At 44.6% G+C, this 15,245-nt stretch overlaps 1 long non-coding RNA gene across 1 annotated transcript in view; it reads left to right on the top strand.

Moving 5' to 3' along the window:
* The window catches only part of LOC146062721 (uncharacterized), a 159,443-nt gene that overhangs the window by 1,262 nt on the left and 142,936 nt on the right, over positions 1 to 15,245 (top strand). The window lies entirely within an intron of this gene.

Below are 15,245 nucleotides of genomic sequence, written 5' to 3'. Positions count from 1 at the left end.
TCCTCCTTATATAAACACCGAACCTGTTTGGTCTGTGACTAGATGCACAGGAGCACACTGTATGCAGACAGGCGACAGCTAATTGTACCTCTGTAGTTATTTACACACCAGTCTGATAAGAGCTACCTGATGGCAAAATAGACTAAAATGACTTGTTCTGTAATTCAAGCATAAAATTCAACCTTAGCCCTATTGGCTGGCTAGGTAAATTAACACACACTGGAACTGAACAGCACTTGACCTTTGCCTTTATGTTTGCTCAAATGTTTGCCTAAAACACAATCGGCCCTGACAAGAGTGCATGCTACCGTGTGACACCGCCTATTGAACAGATAGATGTTCCTTGCCACACACACAACCCAGACCAGCATCTTAAGCAGCCGACTAAATTACCGTCTGGGGGCTAGCTGCTCCTGACTATGACTAGCTGCACTGAGCACATGCAGCACAGCCTAATATCATTATCCACATCCATTGCATTGGTGCACAATATCCATCTGCAAAATGTACATAGTAAAACACATCTTTCCATAGAAAGATGCTCATCACTGCCTCTCCTCTGATCAGCACCCCGTCCTCTCACCCACTGGTCCAGTCTCTCTTCTTCTCATCCTTTTCATCCCATAGCCCCCTGCTCTCTCTCTCTCTCTCTCTCTCTCTCTCTCTCTCTCTCTCTCTCTCTCTCTCTCTCTCTCTCTCTCTCTCTCTCTCTCTCTCTCTCTCTCTCTCTCTCTCTCTCTCTCTCTCTCTCTCTCTCTCCTCTTCTTTTCTCACCCAGTCTATGTACTAAGCTTTGGACAGAGATAAAGTACCAACCACCATCCATCTTCTGTCATTTTTCCAACACACCCTGAAACATGGCAGTTAGAAGCTGAGCAGCTCCTCTTTTTTACTCTCTCCAGGGCTTACTTAGTACATAGACTCATGAGTCTCCATATCTTTCTGCCTTTTCCTCTCCCCTGTCTCACTATTCTTTCCCTTCCACCATACTGTCCTCTCTCTCTCTCTCTCTCTCTCTCTCTCTCTCTCTCTCTCTCTCTCTCTCTCTCTCTCTCTCTCTCTCTCTCTCTCTGTCTATCTCTTTCTCTCTATCTCTCTCTCTCTCAAACTCTTCCTCTCCTTTCTCTCCTGTCTTCCTTTTTCTCACTCTACCACCCTGATGTTACTCTTCCCCCCTCCGCTCTCTCTCTTTCTCTCTCTCTCTCTCTATCTATCCCTCTCTCTCTCTGTTTCTCTCTCTCTCGTTTTCTATCTATACCCCCCCCCCCCCCCCCCCCTTGTCACCTCTCCATACATCGCAAATGAGAAGATAACACAGGAAAATATGTTTTCCTTTCCATTAGCATGGGAACAATATGTTTGCAGTGAATGTGCCATGTAATGATCCCCGGTACGAAGGACAATTATTACAGAGCTCTGTACACAAGCTTGGATATTGAAACGTTTAAGACAATTTAAAAATAATAATAAATAAATAAAGGGTAAAACAAAAACAAAGAAATAACATTTCATTATCTCCCAACCAGCTATCTGTCCATCTGAGATGGCATCACATCACACACAATACATTCATAGGCAAGGTGACTGTACCGACAACATTGTATTATAGGAAGCCTACATGAGATAATATAGCAAAGACAAGATCATTGTCATATTTATGGTAAATATTTCCCATGAATGCTGTAATCTAGTATATAGAACATCGGTATATATATACATATATATATATATATATATATATATATATATATATATATATATATATATATATATATATATATATATATAAAATGTAAGGTAAAGTATGGAATACTAGGTCAATTCTTTAGACACTCTTAGCTGCAAAGCAATACATATTCACACTACAGATATTCCTGCAGATGAAACGTAAATATATATATTGTATACACACACACACACACACACACACACACACACATATATATATATGTATATATATGTGTGTGTGTGTGTGTGTGCAAACAATGTATAACCAGTGTCAGAGATAGTACACAATATTCATAAGCCAAACATGACATGCGGAAATACCAGTAATGCAGTGTGTATAATGCTATACCGTGGATAGATAATGTAAGATACTGAACATTATTATGCAATAACGAGTACAATACCATGCAAGGAAGAAAACATTATTATTGTTCAAGAAAGTATATGTTATTATGCAAGGAAGTGTTCAGAATTATGCAAGGAAGAGAGCATTATTATTGTATGAGGGCGTGTACATTATTATGCAAGGAGGAATACATTATTATTATTATTATTATTATTATTATTATTATTATTATTATTATTACTATTATGTAAGGAAATGTATATTATTATGAAAGGACGTGTACATAATTATGTAAGCACGTGTACATTATTATGCAAGGAAGAGTGCATTTTTATTGTAAGAGTACGTGCATATTATTGTGCAAGGAGGAATACATTATTATTGTTTAAGGACGTGTACATTATTATGCAAGGAAGAGTACACCAATATGATTAACGATATATAATGTTATGTAACGAAGAGTATATTATTATTGTGCAAGGACGATGACATTATTATTATTATTATTGTATAAGGACGTGTACATTATTGTGTAACAACGTGTACATTGTTGTTATTATTGTTCACTGCAATGAAGTACTTATTATTATTATTATTATTATTATTATTAGTAGTAGTAGTAGTAGTAGTATCATTCACTGCAATGAAGTACTCATCATTACTATGCAAAAGATGGTGAATTGATATTATGTAAGGAAGTGTATATTACAATGTAAGGAAGTGTACATTATTATGTAAGGAAGTGTATATTACAATGTAAGGAAGTGTACATTATTATGTAAGGAAGTGTACCTTATTATGTAAGGAAGTGTACATTATTATGTAAGGAAGTGTATATTACAATGTAAGGAAGTGTACATTATTATGTAAGGAAGTGTACCTTATTATGTAAGGAAGTGTACATTATTATGTAAGGAAGTGTATATTATTATGCAAGGAAGTGTACATTATTATGTAAGGAAGTGTACATTATAATGTAAGGAAGTGTACATTATTATGTAAGGAAGTGTATATTATTATGTAAGGAAGTGTACATTATTATGTAAGGAAGTGTACATTATTATGTAAGGAAGTGTACATTATAATGTAAGGAAGTGTACATTATAATGTAAGGAAGTGTACATTATTATGTAAGGAAGTGTATATTATTATGTAAGGAAGTGTATATTAATTTGTAAGGAAGTGTACATTATTATGTAAGGAAGTGTACATTATTATGTAAGGAAGTGTACATTATTATGTAAGGAAGTGTACATTATTATGTAAGGAAGTTTACATTAGTAGCATGTATTATAGTACACATTATTATGTAATGATTTGCAAAGTATTATGTAAAGAAGTGAACATGAAGTTATACAGAAGGAAACTACACATAACATATACTGTATATACATTTTTATAAAGGAAGTGTCACTTATTTCCTCAGTAGTGTAGATTATTGCGTAATGTAGATTATAGTGACTTCTCTACATCGATGTACTGGAACCTCTTTTCTATCTGGTACACATTTGGTATTGCTGTCTGTAAGCAAGTAGACACATCAGCCTGCAGTATTGAAATGCACATGCTCCTTAATAATACAAATATGCACTTCTCACCTCCCCCTGCATGGAAGGATATTTGAAAATGATGAACACAGGGAGCACATTTCCTTTCTGTAAAACCCCACCTCACATGATGCTACCGTGTGTTATATCCAAAGGACATATCTCAGTGTGTTGTGGGGCAGTCTAATAATGCAGCAGTGTACTACTATTCCTCAGCATGCGGGGGGTGGTGGTATGCTGAAGACCACCACTCATTAAAGCCACCCTTCAGCAAACTAGCACAAACCATTGCAGACGAACCCACATTTAGCAGAGTGTCATATCAGCTGCTGAAAATAACAGTAACTTTTCCCTGATCTAGGATTTGGGGTTATGATTTGATTTTTTTCTTCATGCTCTGAAGCCACTAACTGCACAGCTGACATAAACATGTCCCCATGCAGAGAGCCAAGTGTGTTTGTTAAACAAGTGATTTGCAGTAAGTAAGAGTTGGATGTATGATATATATTTAGCACATTAGATATGGCCACAAACAACATTTACTGTGTGTTTTTATATGAGTTGATCAGGCAAATTGGATTTTTGCATGTACTGTAAGCATACACAGACTGCAATCAGTGTGTATTCAGGGCACACTGCTAGCCCGGCTCACACACTGGTACGGCAGCTAGATGGGGGGAGATGCAATCAACAAGGCGGAGTACCCGTCAGTATTTGTCCTGTCTTCATCCCTACACAGACCAGTGTCCAAGCCAGCCGCCTGGATATCACCAAACACCATATCCTATAGGAGAAGCAGTCATGCAGATGGCTCTGTTCTAGTATGAGAAATATCTACGAGGTGTTCGAAATTGGATGCCAGTACCACTGTTGTGTACCGGGAATCTCACTGCAGCTATTTATTATGCTATAAATGACACACTTGTGTATAGTAGGGTGCTGGATATATACTAAGGTAGGGGATATTATAGCGCATACATATTTGTTATGACTCTATTAATTGTTAGGACGAGGTATATTTGTATTTCTACATGTTCATTGGGCATAAGAGCAATATGACCATCTGAAGTTACATTGGGGGAGGGGGGGGGGGGGGCGGCAATTAACTATTTTGGACCATAAAGAGTAATAATGATTCGGGAAACCTTGTTAAAGCACTTGCGGTGCGTCTCTACATTCGCTATAAGTGTGTGGACATATTATATAATGAATTGGTATGAGCAGATACTTCTCCATCAGCTGGGTCGTGACGGTTTCGATGGCAACAGCATGTTCAGTATGGGCCAGGGGAGGATCACCCATCAACTGTGCCCCAAACAGCATGTGCCCTTGCCACTGTATTCTCCTGCCACTGACTGCATATCTCTGTATTCTCCTGCCCTGTATTCTCCTGCCACTGACTGTATATCCTCTGTATTCTCCTGCCCTGTATTCTCCTGCCTGTGGCTGCCTACCCCCTGTATTCTCCTGCCACAGACTGCATACCCCCTGAATTCTTCTGCCACAGGACGCATACCCCCTGTATTCTCCTGCCACAGACTGCACACCCCCTGTATTCTCCTGCCACAGACTTCACACCACCTGTATTCTCCTGCCAGTGGCTGCCTGCACCCTGTATTCTCCTGCCTACCCCCTGTATTCTCCTGCCACAGACTGCATACCCCCTGTATTCTCCTGCCACAGATTGCACACCACTTCTATTCTCGTGCCAGTGGCTGCCTACCCCCTGTATCCTGCCACAGACTTCACACCACCTGTATTCTGTTGCCAGTGGCTGCCTGCCCCCTGCATTCTCCTGCCTACCCCCTGTATTCTCCTGCACAGACTGCATACTCCCTGTATTCTCCTGCCACAGACTGCATACTCCCTGTATTCTCCTGCCACAGACTGCATACCCCCTGTATTCTCCTGCCACAGACTGCACACCACCTGTATTCTCCTGCCAGTGGCTGCCTACCCCCTGTATTCTCCTGCCAGTGGCTGCCTACCCCCTGTATTCTCCTGCCACAGACTGCATACCCCCTGTATTCTCCTGCCACAGACTGCATACCCCCTGTATTCTCCTGCCACAGACTGCACACCACCTGTATTCTCCTGCCAGTGGCTGCCTACCCCCTGTATTTTCCTGCCACACATTGCACACCCCCTGTATTATCCTACCTAAGACTGCATACCACCTGTATTCTCCTGCCACAGACTGCATACCCCCTGTATTCTCCTGCCACAGACTGCACACTACCTGTATTCTCCTGCCAGTGGCTGCCTACCCCGTGTATTTTCCTGCCACAGACTGCACCCCCCCTGTATTCTCCTACCACAGACTACACACCACCTGTATTCTCCTGCCACAGACTGCATACCCCTGTATTCTCCTACCACAGACTGCACACCACCTGTATTCTCCTGCCACAGACTGCATACCCCCTGTATTCTCCTGCCACAGACTGCATACCCCCTGTATTCTCCTGCCACAGACTGCACACCACCTGTATTCTCCTGCCACAGACTGCATACCCCCTGTATTCTCCTGCCACAGACTGCACACCACCTGTATTCTCCTGCCAGTGGCTGTCTACCCCCTGTATTCTCCTGCCACAGACTGCATACCCCCTGTATTCTCCTGCCACAGACTGCATACCCCCTGTATTCTCCTGCCACAGACTGCACACTACCTGTATTCTCCTGCCAGTGGCTGCCTACCCCGTGTATTTTCCTGCCACAGACTGCACACCCCCCTGTATTCTCCTACCACAGACTGCACACCACCTGTATTCTCCTGCCACAGACTGCATACCCCTGTATTCTCATGCCACAGACTGCATACTCCCTGTATTCTCCTGCCACAGACTGCACAATACGTGTATTCTCCTGCCACAGACTGCATACCCCCTGTATTCTCCTGCCACAGACTGCATACCCCCTGTATTCTCCTGCCACAGACTGCACACCACCTGTATTCTCCTGCCACAGACTGCATACCCCCTGTATTCTCCTGCCACAGACTGCACACCACCTGTATTCTCCTGCCAGTGGCTGTCTACCCCCTGTATTCTCCTGCCACAGACTGCATACCCCCTGTATTCTCCTGCCACAGACTGCATACCCCCTGTATTCTCCTGCCACAGACTGCACACCACCTGTATTCTCCTGCCAGTGGCTGCCTACCCCCTGTATTTTCCTGCCACAGACTGCACACCCCCCTGTATTCTCCTACCACAGACTGCACACCACCTGTATTCTCCTGCCACAGACTGCATACCCCCTGTATTCTCATGCCACATACTGCATACCCCCTGTATTCTCCTGCCACAGACTGCACAATACGTGTATTCTCCTGCCACAGACTGCATCAACCCTGTATTCTCCTGCCACATACTGCATAACCCCTGTATTCTCCTGCCACAGACTGCATACCCCCTGTATTCTCCTGCCACAGACTGCACACCACCTGTATTCTCCTGCCACAGACTGCATACCCCCTGTATTCTCCTGCCACAGACTGCACACCACCTGTATTCTCCTGCCAGTGGCTGTCTACCCCCTGTATTCTCCTGCCACAGACTGCATACCCCCTGTATTCTCCTGCCACAGACTGCATACCCCCTGGATTCACCTGCCACAGACTGCACACCACCTGTATTCTCCTGCCACAGACTGCATACCCCCTGTATTCTCCTGTCACAGACTGCAAACCACCTGTATTCTCCTGCCAGTGGCTGCCTACCCCCTGTATTCTCCTGCCACAGACTGCACACCACGTGTATTTATCTGCCACAGACTGCTCACCACCTGTATTCTCCTGCCACAGACTGCACACTACCTGTATTCTCCTGCCAGTGGCTGCCTACCCCGTGTATTTTCCTGCCACAGACTGCACACCCCCCTGTATTCTCCTACCACAGACTGCACACCACCTGTATTCTCCTGCCACAGACTGTATACCCCTGTATTCTCATGCCACAGACTGCATACTACCTGTATTCTCCTGCCACAGACTGCACAATACGTGTATTCTCCTGCCACAGACTGCATACCCCCTGTATTCTCCTGCCACAGACTGCATACCCCCTGTATTCTCCTGCCACAGACTGCACACCACCTGTATTCTCCTGCCACAGACTGCATACCCCCTGTATTCTCCTGCCACAGACTGCACACCACCTGTATTCTCCTGCCAGTGGCTGTCTACCCCCTGTATTCTCCTGCCACAGACTGCATACCCCCTGTATTCTCCTGCCACAGACTGCATACCCCCTGTATTCTCCTGCCACAGACTGCACACCACCTGTATTCTCCTGCCAGTGGCTGCCTACCCCCTGTATTTTCCTGCCACAGACTGCACACCCCCCTGTATTCTCCTACCACAGACTGCACACCACCTGTATTCTCCTGCCACAGACTGCATACCCCCTGTATTCTCATGCCACAGACTGCATACCCCCTGTATTCTCCTGCCACAGACTGCACAATACGTGTATTCTCCTGCCACAGACTGCATCAACCCTGTATTCTCCTGCCACATACTGCATACCCCCTGTATTCTCCTGCCACAGACTGCATACCCCCTGTATTCTCCTGCCACAGACTGCACACCACCTGTATTCTCCTGCCACAGACTGCATACCCCCTGTATTCTCCTGCCACAGACTGCACACCACCTGTATTCTCCTGCCAGTGGCTGTCTACCCCCTGTATTCTCCTGCCACAGACTGCATACCCCCTGTATTCTCCTGCCACAGACTGCATACCCCCTGGATTCACCTGCCACAGACTGCATACCCCCTGTATTCTCTTGCCACAGACTGTACACCCCCTGTATTCTCCTGTCACAGACTGCAAACCACCTGTATTCTCCTGCCAGTGGCTGCCTACCCCCTGTATTCTCCTGCCACAGACTGCACACCACGTGTATTTATCTGCCACAGACTGCATACCCCCTGTATTCTCCTGCCACAGACTGCACACCCCCTGTATTCTCCTGTCACAGACTGCAAACCACCTGTATTTTCCTGCCACAGACTGCACACCACGTGTATTTTCCTGCCACAGACTGCTCACCACCTGTATTCTCCTGCCTCTGATTGCACCCCCCTGTATTATCCTGCTACTGATTGCATGCACCCTGTATTCTCCTGCCAGTGGCTGCATACCCCCTGTATTCTCCTGTCAGTGACTGTATATCCCCTTTATTCGCTTGTAACCATTGGCATGTCTCTTGTATTCTCATGTCATGGACTGCACATATTATGTATTCTCCTGCCATTTGTATCCTGTATCTGACTATATAACCCCGGTGTAATCCTGCCACAGACTGCACGTCTTCTGGGTTCTCTGGTCTCTGTCCCATTTATACTCCTTCTACTATACCACCTATTCTTGTGTCACTGACTGCATGTACTGTACCACCTATTCCTGTGTCACTGACTGCATGCACTGTACCACCTATTCTTGTGTCACTGACTGCATGCACTGTACCACCTATTCCTGTGTCACTGACTGCATGCACTGTACCACCTATTCTTGTGTCACTGACTGCATGTACTGTACCACCTATTCCTGTGTCACTGACTGCATGCACTGTACCACCTATTCCTGTGTCACTGATTGCATGTACTGTACCACCTATCCCTGTGTCACTGACTGCATGTACTGTACCACCTATTCCTGTGTCACTGATTGCATGTACTGTACCACCTATCCCTGTGTCACTGATTGCATGTACTGTACCACCTATTCTTGTGTCACTGACTGCATGTACTGTACCACCTATTCCTGTGTCACTGACTGCATGTACTGTACCACCTATTCCTGTGTCACTGACTGCATGTACTGTACCACTTATTCCTGTGTCACTGACTGCATGTACTGTACCACCTATCCCTGTGTCACTGATTGCATGTACTGTACCACCTATCCCTGTGTCACTGACTGCATGTACTGTACCACCTATTCCTGTGTCACTGACTGCATGCACTGTACCACCTATTCATGTGTCACTGACTGCATGTACTGAACCACCTATTCCTGTGTCACTGACTACATGTACTGTACACCTATTCCTGTGTCACTGACTGCATGTACTGTACACCTATTCCTGTGTCACCGACTGCATGTACTGTACCACCTATTCCTGTGTCACTGACTGCATGTACTGTACCACCTATTCTTGTGTCACTGACTGCATGTACTGAACCACCTATTCCTGTGTCACTGACTGCATGTACTGTACCACCTATTCTTGTGTCACTGACTACATGTACTTTACCACTTATTCCTGTGTCACTGACTGCATGTACTGAACCACCTATTCCTGTGTCACTGACTGCATATACTGTACACCTATTCCTGTGTCACTGACTGCATGTACTGTACCACTTATTCCTGTGTCACTGACTGCATGTACTGTACCACCTATTCCTGTGTCACTGACTGCATGTACTTTACCACCTATTCCTGTGTCACTGACTGCATGTACTGTACCACTTATTCCTGTGTCACTGACTGCATGTACTGAACCACCTATTAATGTGTCACTGACTGCATGTACTGTACCACTTATTCCTGTGTCACTGGCTGCATGTACTGTACCACCTATTCCTGTGTCACTGACTACATGTACTGTACCACCTATTCCTGTTTTCCATCTGCAAGCCGGGTCGCACCCAGGATTTTGTACCCGGCTACAGCCTGAGAGCGACCCGGCTTGCAAACCTATTCACACTAGAGTCCCCACCCGGCATAATGCAGGGCGGGTGACGTCATTGGGAGGTGGGGTCGGGGAGGCACTGGGAGATGAAAGCTTCTCCCAGCGTGGGCTTTTGTACTATAGTGAATGGGACTCGGGTCGCATCAAACCTGGTTACGCGTTTAACTACACAGTGACCCATGTTGAACCCGTGTTCAACCCTGGTCGCTACCTGGGTACAAATTCCGGGTCTCACAACCTAAGTTATTTCTACAGGGAGCATTTCCACCTGCTTATAATCCCGGTTTTGTGCACTCCCGTGCAAAAAACCCGGGATATTTAGGCTAGTGGAAAAGAGGTATAAATGTACCCTGTGTGCTGCATGTACCCTATATGATCCTGCCGCTGACTGCATATCTCATGTATGCTGCTCCCACTTGCTGCATGTACCCTGTGTGCTGCATGTACCCTATATGCTCCTGCCACTGACTACATATCTCCTGTATGCTGCTCCCACTTGCTGCATGTACCCTGTGTGCTGCATGTACCCTATATGCTCCTGCCACTGACTGCATATCTCCTGTATGCTGCTGCCACTTGCTGCCTGTACCCTGTGTGCTGCATGTACCCTATATGCTCCTGCCACTGACTGCATATCTCCTGTATGCTGCTGCCACTTGCTGCCTGTACCCTGTGTGCTGCATGTACCCTATATGCTCCTGCCACTGACTGCATATCTCCTGTATGCTGTTGCCACTTGCTGCCTGTACCCTGTGTGCTGCATGTACCCTATATGATCCTGCCACTGACTGCATATCTCCTGTATGCTGCTGCCACTTGTTGCATGTACCCTGTGTGCTGCATGTACCCTATATGATCCTGCCACTGACTGTATATCTCCTGTATGCTGTTGCCACTTGCTGCCTGTACCCTGTGTGCTGCATGTACCCTATATGAACCTGCCACTGACTGCATATCTCCTGTATGCTGCTGCCACTTGTTGCATGTACCCTGTGTGCTGCATGTACCCTATATGATCCTGCCACTGACTGCATATCTCCTGTATGCTGCTGCCACTTGCTGCCTGTACCCTGTGTGCTGCATGTACCCTATATGCTCCTGCCACTGACTGCATATCTCCTGTGTGCTGCTGCCACTTGTTGCATGTACCCTGTGTGCTGCATGTACCCTATATGATCCTGCCACTGACTGCATATCTCCTGTATGCTGCTGCCACTTGTTGCATGTACCCTGTGTGCTGCATGTACCCTATATGCTCCTGCCACTGACTGCATATCTCCTGTATGCTGTTGCCACTTGCTGCATGTACCCTATGTGCTGCATGTAACCTATATAATCCTGCCACTGACTGCATATCTCCTGTATGCTGCTGCCACTTGCTGCATGTACCATGTGTGCTGCATGTACCCTATATGATCCTGCCACTGACTGCATATCTCCTGTATTCTGCTACCACTTGCTGCCTGTACCCTGTGTGCTGCATATACCCTATAGGTTCCTGCCACTGACTGCATATCTCCTGAATGCTGCTGCCACTTGCTGACTGTACCCTGTGTGCTGCATGTACCCTATATGATCCTGCAACTGACTGCATATCTCCTGTATGCTGCTGCCACTTGCTGCCTGTACCCTGTGTGCTGTATGTACCCTATATGATCCTGCAACTGACTGCATATCTCCTGTATGCTGCTGCCACTTACTGAATGTACCCTGCGTGCGGCCTGTACTCTGTGTGCTCTTGCCTTTGACTGCATATATCCTGTATGCTGATGCCCCCTGACTGCATGTAATCTGCATGGTTCTGTCCAGTGCTATTTTTCAGCAGGCTCCAGCAGGAACTGAGGGCCTTATTCTAGTTTACTCTTTCTGACAAAATCCTTCTTAGATGGACAAAACCATGTGCACTGCAGGGGGGCAGATTTAAAATGTGCAGAGAGAATTAGATTTGGGCGAGTCATTTTGTTTCTGTGCAGGGTAAATACTGGCTGCTTTATTTTGACACTGCAATATAGATCTCACTTTGAAGTAAAACCCCACCCAAATCTAATTCTCTCTGCACAAGTAGCACCTGCCTCCCCTGCAGTGCACATGGTTTTGTCCATCTAAGAAGGATTTTGTCAGAAAGAGTGAACTAGAATAATGGCCTCAGTTCCTGCTGGAGCCTGCTGAAAAATAGCACTGGTTCTGTCACTGACTGACTGAATGTATCCTGTATGCTTCTTTGGTACTTGTGTATTATCACGGCGCCCCCGATATTGATCGCGCGATGTTTTAATCGCATCCGATTGTATGCGATGCGATGCGATTTTAGCCCCCTATGCGATGAAAAATTGTATAAGCACCCTAATGGGTGCTTACAATGTTAAATGCACCCCCACGCCACCCCCAGTATAAACGTTAACCCAAAGCGTGGCGAGCGCAGCGAGCCCGCGAGGGGCGGCGTTACGCGTCCTACGACCTTTTCATAACCCCACTATCCATGTAGGTGTGGAGTTGATTTTATAAAGTGTGGCGAGCGCAGCGAGTCACCGAGCCCAAAGCGCGGCGAGCGGACGCGTATACCTGTGAAGTTATGCGCGGCCCCTCGCCACGCTTCGAGCGCGGTGGCTCGCTGTGCTCGCTACACTTTATAAAATCAACTCCACGCTGACGTGGATAGTGGGGGTATGAAAAGGTCGTAGGACGCGTACCGCCGCTCCTCGCGGGCTCGTTATGCTTGCCATGCTACGGGTTAAAATTGTATGATTATGAAATGCGATGCGATGGGCGCATTGATAATACACAAGTACCGCTTCTTTTACTGACTGCATGCACCCTGTATGCTGCTGACGCTGACTTCATGTACATTGTGGGCCAAATGTAATAGAATCGGGTGTAAGAATCAGAAAGTGAGAGATTTGGGAGATGTTTCACATTTTTTAAAGCAGAAATCATTTACATGGCAAATCCAGGTTGATTTTACCTTGTAAATGATTGCCACCGACTGCATGTACCCATAATGCTGCTGTCACTGACTGCATGTACCCTGTATGCTTCTACCACTGACTGCATGCATACACTCTGTATAATTCTGCCACCGACAGGATGTTCTCGGCTATCTCCTGTTACTCTCTGATTCCATGCTACCTGTGCGGTCCATGTACTAAGCTTTGAAGAGATATACTGTGGATGGAGATAAAGTAGAAGCCAATCAGCTCCTTTCTGCCATGATGTAAGCTGAGTGGTGGTACTTTTTCTCTGTGATAGAGAGAGAAGAGGAGAGAGAGGAGGAAAGGGGGACAGAGAGAGAGAGGGAGGGATAGAGAGAAAGAGCAGGGGGGGGGGGGGTTTAGTGAAATAAACACAGATAGAAACAGAGAAAGAAACAGTTGGTGAATATACCCTAACTCAGAGAGAAAACAATCCCTACCAACCCAAAACCCACTTCCTCTATTGTTTTAACTACAGAAAAAAAAAAATTGGTAAATTCTAAATATAAAGAAAAACATTAAAATAGGGATTATATAAAAAAGCATAACCAATATTTCCTGCCCCTCCCCCTTACACGTATATAAATGTGTAGATTACACACACACACACACACACACACACACACACGCACACCAGGAAAGTGAGAGGTAGACAGGGAGTGTAAGAGAAAGAGCGAGAGAGAGATGGGAAAGGAGATGAGAGAAAACAGAGATCTCTAAGAGAAGTACAAGGGGGTAGAAGAGGACTCTATTGATTGGCCATGGTTGTGTTAAACTACATAAAACAATTTGCTTTAGACGCTGGCAATTTTAACCCTGACAGGGATAAAATTCTACATTTTGTTACTGTGCATTGCACTCTCTCTTCTCCTTTTGCTGAACAACGCTTGGACATAAAGCTTTATTTTTTTTTCTTCTAAATTTTATTTTATTAAAAGTAATTATCAAATCATTAATTGTCCAATTTACAGATTTGTGTAGATTTGTAGGGCAATAAATGAACATTTTGATTCAGTATTTTATTGCATTACCACGGAGTGCTATAGCTGGGCAATGTTAAACAACTCTATGCATTATTAATGCATTCCTCAATTGTTCCACAGGACAATAATTTATAGACTGACATTTACCAAACATCACAAAGTGACTGAACTGTATGGGGCCTGAGACCCATTTCACGACTATTTTTAGAGGTGACGTTTGCAGGACAGATTGGACAGATTTATTTTATGATTGTGATTTTTACTCATGTACTAATACATAATAAATGAAAGTTAAAGTTTACTAAATCTATTAATGTTTCCCTTCTTTCAAGCTTTTTACTCCTATAAAATGTACAAACTAACATTAAACCCTTAATGAATGGTTTTACTACTAGCTTCTGAATGCCTGCAATTATTCTATAGGGTAAAACTAATTACAGTAAAAAAAAAAAAAAAAAAACACAAATTTGACCGAAAACCACTAATTATTTCAATGATTTATTTATTTATTTTTAGATCACTAGCATAAATAAAAAAAATAGGAAAATAATGCAGTTATTTTCTAAATATAATTTTTATTTATTTTTACGTTGAGTATGACACAATAAAGCAGTTATTTAAAAAAAATTTTTTGTAAATAAAAATAAAAAAAAAGTCACTGTGATGCTTTTGGAAATTGAAATCCCCTAAGTTTGAGAAGCAAACATTTGTCATTAGAGCAGAAGTTAAATAGTATAAAAGGGTCATTAATTAACTGTATCAGTTTTCAGCGCATTCGGTTAATTTGACAAAACATAAAGGGCTCTGATGTGCAGAAAAACCCAGTCTTTTTCTCTTCTGACTTTGTTCTTTTGATTTTTTATAGATCAAAGGGAAATAAGGGTAAAGAAAAATTGTCAGGCAAGAATATACATTGTTCTAGTGACAAGATGACTCTCCTGAGTCTATCGGAAGTGGCTGCTCAGA

This window comes from Crinia signifera, chromosome 3 (genome assembly GCF_055691185.1).
Source record: "Crinia signifera chromosome 3, ASM5569118v1, whole genome shotgun sequence".
NCBI classification, from domain to species: domain Eukaryota; kingdom Metazoa; phylum Chordata; class Amphibia; order Anura; family Myobatrachidae; genus Crinia; species Crinia signifera.
Note: the sequence above shows the minus strand (reverse complement) of the source record. Positions and strands in the feature narration are given on the sequence as shown.